The following is a 9,577-nucleotide window of genomic DNA, read 5'->3' on the forward strand; positions in this document are numbered from 1 at the left end:
CAGCATCTCATGTAGGAAAAAAGGATCTTGCTTTAAAAAAACCCACTAGAGATAGGAGGCACCTTCTAGTTTTCAGGAAACCGTTCCAAACTGTGATTATCCTGGCTCTTCACATGTGCCCCGCTCTGCTATTACGGAGCTTCAACCTGCAGTCACCGGATCTTAAAACACATCTGTCTGCTAGGCTAGAGAGACCTAAAACTAGCACACTGTTGTTCTCCTTATTCATAAGCTGTAATCAAATCACTGTAGTTATCTTCCTGTTAAACTAAACAGATCGAGCTCTTTAGTTCAAAGAGTGCTGAATGTTGTTTAAAAGTGGACCTTCATTTTTGATTCACCAACTTCCAGCTCTGAAGGAAGAGCAGCAGCTGGTTTTGTGGGGTCTTGTTTTCGTTTTTAAATATAACTGAATCTAAAACCAATTCCACACCCAACCTAAATTTGAGCAAGGCAGCAATGTATAAAGTAAACACTAGTACACTCATAGCATTGCAGTGCTGAAAATATTCAGCGGGCTACACGTAGGCTGTTAGTGCTGACCCTCCAGAGAGCATCCTGCCAGTTACCCACATCATCGAGAGTCCATTCAACCAATACCGCTGAATATAACGCAGCTTCTTCTGCTATGCGCTGTTGCCTTGGAGATATTTTACATACAACAGTAGGTATAAGGTTTCCTTTGTGCCCAGGTTGGTGGTTAAAAGCGGTGTATTTTTCTTCACGTGTTGCCATTTGCAGCATTTTGGCCCCTTGAGGATGCCCGTCCTAGGCAGCCCAGCAGGCTCTGTGCCAGCATCCATCCATCCCGCCCAGCGCCACGCAGCCTGTCCTGGTCTGCCCTGCTCAGCAGGAGTCTGCGGCCAGAGAGAGGAGCGCGGGAGAAAGGCTGATGCAGGAAGAGTATGAGAAAACAAGGTACAGGTCACAACGGGTGTGATTTTTAGCCCAACACCTCTCTCCAGCAGTTCTGTGGTGCTTTTGCATAGGAAACAGAAACGATTTGAGATGAAGCATGCAGCTATAATTATTTCTCCTCAAAGTGAACACAAGCATGTTGCTCTTCATATTGAGACATTATGGGACCCAGAGGAGAAGGTGCTGTTGAGTTTGAACTGCCACAGGAGCAGAGACTCAGCAGATGCTGTGCCTGGAGCCAGCTGTACATGTACACGGGCCGGGAGTTTGGCAATGTCAGCACCGCAGTAGCCACAAAGCACCAGCGCTATTTCCTTTTCCCAAGCATTAGGAGAAAGCTGAGCCCAGCCCCAGCGATCCCACCAGCCTCACGGCGAGCTTGGGGAAGCCAGGGAGAGCCAAGCCACAAGGCGTTTCAGTTCGGAGCCTGCCCTCACGTTGCTGGACCCTGGGCGAGGAGGCAGCGTGGGGTTTCCAGCTCTCCTGCACCTCGGCAGAGCAGGTCCCAGCTGAGCAAGGCTGTGCCCCCCCCGCTGCCTCCCCACCATGGCCCCATGGCACTTGCTGCTCAGCCCCTCCAGCTGCTCTCTGCTCCCGGCTTGCTGCTCCGTCCCCTCTGCTTGCCGTGCTGCTCCGTGCCAGCAGCGCACATCCGTCCTCCCAGTGTGCTCTGGGGACAGGAGGAAGGCTGAGGCTCTGACTTGCTTGGTGACAGGCCCATTCCCTGCTGCATCCGCACCAGTGGACACATAGCCCGCTCCCCCCGGCACTGCCCCGCAGCCCCCTGCCTGCTTGGGCAGCTCCTTCAGGGGGATGTGAACCCTTGCTTCTCTTTGGGTAGAAAAGAGATTTTCATCGGGGTCTCCCACACCCTGGGTGGCAGCTCTGATCTCCGGGCTAGCACAGAAAGGGGCAGCAGCTGCTGCCACTGCACTGAAAAGCAAAGTGTGAGCACATGTCAGTGCTTTTGAGGGGGGAAAAAGGGAGAGAAGACAGTGCCAGCTGGTGAGGGTGGGCAGCTGGTGCTGACTTCAGCTGAGCCCTTCTCCGTGTGCGGGCTGCTCCGGCCTTGCTCCAGGGAGCTGCCTGTGCCGGGCTCAGCGACACTGTGTTCCCTGCTCTGCGGCCAAGGTGTCCCTGGCTCCAGCCCTGCAGGGACCTGTACTGTTTGGGGTTCCTGCTCTCTGTGACTGTGCTGTACATGACACCCTAGAAAAGTTTGACTCCCATTCAAATGACAAACCCCCCTTTTTAACGCGCAGCAACTCCAAATGTTAGGTTTAAAACTGATGTGTGGAGCAGTCTGGCAGATATTTATTGGTTTGAGAAGCAGGGAGGGAGCGTCAAACCTGGAGGGCAGTGCTTGCAAACCCCCCATCTGATGGCTCACACACACATGCCACTGCATGGGGAAGAGGAAGATGAAGAGGGATTGCTCTTCCTTCCTCTCCAGCCCTGGCTTCGAGCTGGTCTCCACTGGCTAACAGCATGCATGGGGCTTAGCTGGGTGCAGGTCACAGTGCTCCCCGGGCCAGCGAACTCGGTACAGACACAGCTGCAGGCAGCGAGGTGGAGTGTTGGACTCCAACACTGGATGCACAGTTATTACAGGATTTGAGCTTTGTGGTTACTGAGTATTTGTGCCACTGGGTGAGGAAGCCGGGCAGTGCTGCACTCTGCCTCCAGCAAAGTCTGCAGCTGACTCCACTCTCATACCAGCTGAAAATCCTCTCTCCTATACTTAGGTAAATCCTCCAACTAACAGCTCAAATAAAAAATATAGCACTTATTCACGTACCTGGTGGCTGTGACCAACAGCTAGACCTGTTAGGAGAGAGCTTCCAGTTCCAGGAGGGGTTCGGAGACAGGGTTACAGGCTTGCCTGGTGCAGGGGTGATAAAGAAGAAGAGTTGCTTTTCAAGATGGTGGTTGCTCACCTACTTCAGAAAAAATTTTGGGCCCACCCCACAACTGAGACTAAATGCTTATCTGTTATTGGGTTAGAAACAAAACAGTGGCAGACATATCAATAAGGTGGCATTAGATCATAATCCCCAGTGCTTAAAACTCTCCCAGGACTTGGTATTTATAATTTGGGGTAACTCAGTGGAAGCCAGTGGAATTGCAACCAGCTGCTGACCAAGTCCTTGAATTCTTCTTGCTTTGTCCTCATTGTTGGGATATTGTTGGACCTGGGCCAAAACGACCAATTCCTGTCAAACTCACCAGGTTTTATAGTGCAGACCAAGGCACAGGTGAAAAGCGGCAGCAGTGCTCATGTGAATGAGACAAAGCTGCATGCGTGTCGCATCCTTACGTGTCCGTTCACTTGCATGATGGGAAAGTGGAGCCTCTCCTAAATCCCCTCGTCAGCTCTGTGATCTGCAACTGTGCCCATCCAGCAGCTTTGGCTACTCTCAACTGTGATCTTGCCTTAGTGGTTGAAAAGTTTAAACTACGTACCTATAAATGCAGTGCTTCTGAAGGTAAACAGACATGGGCTCACCTCTTTGGATGTTCTCCAGTTTGAATGTTCAACATCTTTTTTTTGTTTGACAAACTGCTTACACACCCTTAACCAGAAGACTAATCCTGTTTGTTAATCTGACTCTTTTTGTCACCTTATTTGGCTAAGAGAACTGATTTTAAAATAGACAAGACTGTAAACAAGAGCAGCAAATGGTGCTTGAAACCTCCCGATGAGTTGTTGAGTCTCAATGTTCCCATTGTTCCAGCCTTCGAGGAAGCAGTGGCTGGAACTACGGTTGCATGTGTCAGATGGGACCTTCCCAGCTTCAAACCCGCCGGGCTGGGGGAGCCCTTTGTTTACAGAGGTAAAACCTCAGCCTGCATTTGGCCTTCCTGCTCCCTTCCCTAGATAACCCTGTTTAGGGCAATTTGCTTAACTTTGTTCTGAGCTGTCAGCAGTCCCCTCTGCTAAGGAGGGTTCCTGAGGGGATTACTGTTAACACAAAGGCTTTGCAGTAGACCTTCAAACACAATACAGATACGGAGCTTAGCTTAACACTAACAAACCCTGTTTAAAATGACCTGTACATTTGAATAAAATGTTTGGAAGATTTCAAGTATTCTCATACCATTAATACCCTACATGAGTGATCCTCGTTTCCAGGGCATTGCGAAGAAACAAGCCAAAGGGCCATTGGGAGGGAGGGATGAGGCTGGCTCACCCCACAGCAAGAAACATCAGGTCTTCAAACCACTTTGGAAATCCTTCCCCTTTCCAGTTCTTTGGCAGCCCAGGTCCAGAGGAAAAAGGCTGAAAACACAGAAGAAACCACCATAAATTCCCATGAGGGAAAGGATTGTTTAAGATTTCAAGGAACTTTGACACTTTTTTTATTAAGATGGTGCAAGGAATTTTAAATTATCTTCTGCACAGGCTCTCAGCTGTCCTCTCTAGAGACGGACTTGATTTTGTCTCAAATCACTGCATCAAGTTGTATATGGACTTGCTGTGCAGCCCCTTGAGTATTTGTGACCAAGCAGGGTCAGCACAGAAATTGCCCCAGTGCAAGAAAAGCAAAGTGAGGCTGGGCTGGATTTGTAAGCCATTCACTGAGGTTAATGAGAGTCTTTTTCCAGTAAAATAAAATTTAGCTCCACATGATTGAGCAATCCCAGAAATGCAAAGACAAGACAGCACAAAAACAAACACTTCTCAAGGGTAGATTACTAACATGCTGATTGCAATGCCAGCACTAGAAATATGAAATGAAATACAGTCTGCAACCTGACTTATATTTCTGGTTTATTCCTATGCCCAAACCAAAGGCTGAAATTTATGGTCACCCAGCCCTCTGCAGGATGAGGTTGAAGTAACCGTGCCGACTCTGGTTCATGCAGCTTACATGAATCAGGCTCCGCAAGCCTCAGCCACAAGGCAAACCCCTTCTTCATCCCTTGGATATGTGAAGTGTGTAAGCCTGTTTTCTGGAAACATTCCTTCACCTTCACTCTTCTCCCGAGGTAGGTATTTGAGCTGGAAGGTCTCCAAACAATTTAAATAATTGCTTTTCTAATTATCTTCTCCATGGGAGATGAGGGATGCTGGCTAGGGACAGTGCCCTGCTTTAACTACAATGGCTGCTTGGGGAAGGTGACAGAAACAACCTGCCCTTCTCCCCTGGGCACTCCCACCAGAAGAGACCTGCTATCTGCAGGGCCATGGGACATTTCAGTCTGAGTTTTCTGCTGGGATGAGCAATCACAGAAAAGCTGTCATGGAAACAGCTGGATGGGTCTGGCTTTTCCTATATGCCGTCAGCTATAAGCTTTGCTTAAGCACAAAGCTTGGCACACAGATGCTGTAATGGCAGAGAAAAAAGACAAAAGGCAGTTAGTTCAGTTAGGCTGAAGGTGTTTCAAACACTGTCTTTCCCCCTGCGATTTGGAGCAGCTCTTGCCATACCGCCCCACCAGCTCCCCGTGGAACCGCACCACATCCCCGTGCCTGTACAAACACCAAACGCACACATAAATCTCTGACTCCTTATCCCAAAAGCATTAACTCAAAGGTGCTTAAATAGCCACTTAATTGTGAAATTTCAGTACATTTAGACTGGCTTAGTCAGTGCACTCTCATTTTTTATTCTGTAGACATGTCTACGTGAATTTAGCACCACATTAAAATACGAGCTTTCAGATTTCTCAACATCTGTCACAATTATTTATTAAGCGTGAGATCCAGTGCTGCGCCGAGGACTGCGTTCAGCCCGCAGTGACTGATTAAGCTCCCTCCGCCTGACTCCCACTCGCTTCATTCTCTGCCTCGATAACGTGAAAATGCTGCACACCAAGACCTGTGGGGCAGCGGTTTTCATTAATACCCAAAGAACTTTTATGAATGGTACCTGTTAATTAGTTTTAAGAGCTTTGCTTATTTTTCGTGTGACTTAATCCACAAACAGCACGTGGAGAACTAAAAATGTTCATTTGTCTCCAGGTGAAACCATGGCTAGAGTTGTAAGGAAAGCTGGTTGGCACTGCTCCGCTAGCACTCGCTAATGCCTCCTCCTGACAGCCGCCCTCCTTGGTGCAAAGAAGGAGCTGAATTGAGCCAAACACCTTCATTTCGTGAGAACCATTTGCACCACAGCAGTTCTACAGCTGCAGCTTCGCATAGATACCTACACGTAACAGGTCAGTGAAAATTGGGTTTCTTTGCTTTTCCCTCCCCTAGAAGGGGTGGCTTTGTTGTTCAAAGGTGAATTTCACCTTTGATAGGGAAATTTCCAGATAGGTTTCTTCTTGCTGATACAGACACTGATGTCTGCTCTTCTCCCAGGCAGGAAAGCAAGGCTGCACCCCTGGCCCACCCCTGGGGAAGCAGTGGGGCACCTCTGCTTTCATACAACACCTGGGGCTCCATCACTTGGGGACCCCACACCACAGTCACCCCCTGCCACTTCACCTGGCTGCTAAATGCTCAGATCCGTGCCCAATTTACAGTGCAGGGTGCTCCTGGGTGCCCAAGCACCACCACAGCATCTTTGACAGCAGCGCTCAGGTACCACTGGGATCCCTGGTACTGCTCCTCCCACTGCTCCCAGCCTTTGTCTGCCCCAGGGAGTGGATTTTGCTCTCCCAGCTGTGCCACATCACTAGTTTTGCTGTGTGATGTTTGCACCATCCTGGAGCTGAAATCTCACAAAGAGTCTAGATTTGATGCTTTGCCCTTAATCAAATCTCAGGCATTTAAAAAGCCCATGAAAACTGTAGAGAAACAAAAATTTTAAAGGGAATTTAGTACAGATGAAATGTAAATAACAAGCCACAAATGAACTTCTATATATCAAGAGTCAGGAGGACTGTTGAGAAAGACAAGCCCCACTTTGCTGTTAAACCAAAGCTGCACCTGAGGTGAAAGGCCAGAGCTTTTATCCACTTAGTTACCAAGCCTCTGGTTTGAAGCACAAGTACAAACCCATCTGCTCAGCAGGCAGCACATAAGAACCAAATCAATTAGTGCCACATTATGTGACTTCAGAACCTTTATGCATTTGGAGGAAATAATTTGCATTTATTACTTGCTTAAGAAAGTAACACTACCTCTAGCTTATTTTCCTAATAATTATTTTTTCAGTTTGCTTCTGTAATAATTAATCAAAGCACTGCCTTCTTAATGGAGTGCAAAAACCTTCCCACCCATTTATCTATCCTATAGCAGCAAAATGGCATTTGCTGTCTTAAGCAGGAAATGAGCAATTAAAAGGCAACAGGAGGTTATTTTTTATTTCTCTCTCTCCTCTAGACTAATAAACATATCAGAGTGCATGTGCTGTATATGTTGATTACTTGGACAATTGGATGTGAGGCAAATAGTCCTTAAACATGATGGCCATAGATGTGTCCATTACAAAATGAAAAATTCCATTAGCTTTTCAAAATAACTAGGTTTATATCTTTTCCAGAAGCACAGGGTAAGCAAAAACCTTTTAAATTAATCAATAAGAAGTAAAATAAATGCATTTTCCCCGACTGCTTTAACATGAAGGGATGCAGCAGTGCAAGTATATACAATTGACGATTTAGCTAGGCTAAAGCTAGCAGTTGTTAACACACAGTGTTCACCGTATTAATTCCAACCTATTCAAAATTCCTGTCAAAAACACTAAGTGGAAAAGACTAAAATCATTTAGCTTGTAAAGGGCATTGGCACAGTGGAGGTTGTCTGCAATAAAAATAACAAGTACTTGGCAGTGCCTTTTGAAGGATGCGTGCTTAATCTAGGGAGTAAACTTCAAGAAAAATGTCACAGCCCAAATAACAGTTCTCCACTGTATCAGGGTTATCTTGCCTTACACATGTTTTTGGGTTCATAGAGCTCTCCAGCTCCAAGGGCCATCCCTGCCACCTCTTTTGATGAAGTTCCCATCTGTGCCCTGAGATATGGGCAAGTGTGCCTGTGCTGAGTGGTCCTGACCCTTGGGGTGCCACGGAGCACCAGGGGCAGGGGTATCCCACGGGGCATCCCCATGGCCGCAGCCTGAGCCAGGACACAAGAAATGCCCAGGGCAAATATGGTGGAGATTGAGAGCCACCAACTGTTACTGGAGAACTGAAACTGGAGTATGGCCAGACAGAATAAATACATCTCAATGTGTGGACACACAAGGCCTGACTGCGTATGGGCTTCAGTGAAATCCGTCAGACAGCGCTGCGTTTGCACAGTAACAGCACAACAGGACTCTGCTTTGACCAGGATCCACAGACACATCCCTACCTCAACCCTCAAGTGAAGGCATCAGCTCTCATAGGGCAGGGGAGCACCCAGCAAGCTAAGGGGGTGTTGTAATTAATGCCTCCTCAGGCTGCCCCTCCACCAGCGTGCTCTGCACCTGAATTTTGCAAGCAACTGGTCTCGCATCCCTCTGTGCCCACTGCTGCCCAAATACATCCTCAAACACCTGAGTGAACAGGACTTTCAGAGACTTTGGACAATGCAAGCCTGTGCAAGACGCGTGTCCACGGGACCACAGACTTAGCTTGGTATCTTTAAGGCCTGCCCAGCCCACAGAAGTGAAAAGGAGAGAAAAAAAGAGAAACAGAGATCAAAGTCCGAGGCAGAAAGAGTACGTGTATGCTAGTGGACTTGGCTTTGTCCTTGAGAAGCCCAACTTTATTGTGAATCAACTTCGACAAAAGAATGTAAGTGCAAATTCCAAGTAGAAAAGTGAGGTTTTACTGATATAGCTTGGTCCCATAATGCTACCAAATACAAATACCTAGGTTCATCCCTGTTAACTTTTGGCACCTCCATGGAGCAATTCAGTCTCAGATGTCATTCATCTAGCCAGAGCCTCATCTGCCCGAAGCTCGCTCTTTCTCTCCATCGATCAAGCAATGAGGCATTCTGGCAACCTGGCTTCTAACAGAAGCATCTTCCATAAGAGCGTAAAAAAGGGATGATTCAAGGTGTAAATTCATTAGCTGTGCGCTTGAAGACTCATACTTATGTTGCCCATGGCTAGACCTGAGCTAGCTCCAGTGAATAAGTGGAACAGCCACGTGGCTGTGCTTGCACCATGCTGAGGAAGGTGTATTATTTTGTGCAACAGTTCTAAGGCAATTATTTGGCTTCTCATTTGGATGCAGCCTGTATCCTGCCAGCTTAGAGCACAGGCAGAGTAAGCTTGGGTCTGTCTTCACCAGGTTAGCAGACATCTATCCTTTGATTCTCTCCCAGCAACGGATGGCACACTGCAGGTGGATTGTAGTTCCTTTGGTCATCCTCCACTACTGCCTGTTCATGATTTGGTGGATGGTTGCTAATATAGTGCATGTATCTCTCTAAGCACATATAAAATAATGCTCCACACATACAGGGTTTATCTAGGCCCCTTTTCTTTCCATTCAGTGTAACATGTTTTATATATACTACATATATATACATACATGCTATACTATATACTACAGCCACCTACAAAGTCAGTAGAAATAGAGAGAGATCTGTATCAGATCCACAGCTGTCCTGGTTTCGGCTGGGATAGAGCTAATTTTCTTCATAGTAGCTAGCATAGTGCTGTGTTTTGGATTTAGTACCAGAAGAATGTTGATAACACACTGATGTTTTCAGCTGTTGCCAAGTAGTGCTCAGACTACTCAAGGACTTTTTGAGCTTCTCCTGCTTGCCCAG

Source organism: Egretta garzetta, unplaced genomic scaffold (genome assembly GCF_000687185.1).
Source record: "Egretta garzetta isolate BGI_Z169 unplaced genomic scaffold, ASM68718v1 scaffold172, whole genome shotgun sequence".
In the NCBI taxonomy this organism is placed as follows: domain Eukaryota; kingdom Metazoa; phylum Chordata; class Aves; order Pelecaniformes; family Ardeidae; genus Egretta; species Egretta garzetta.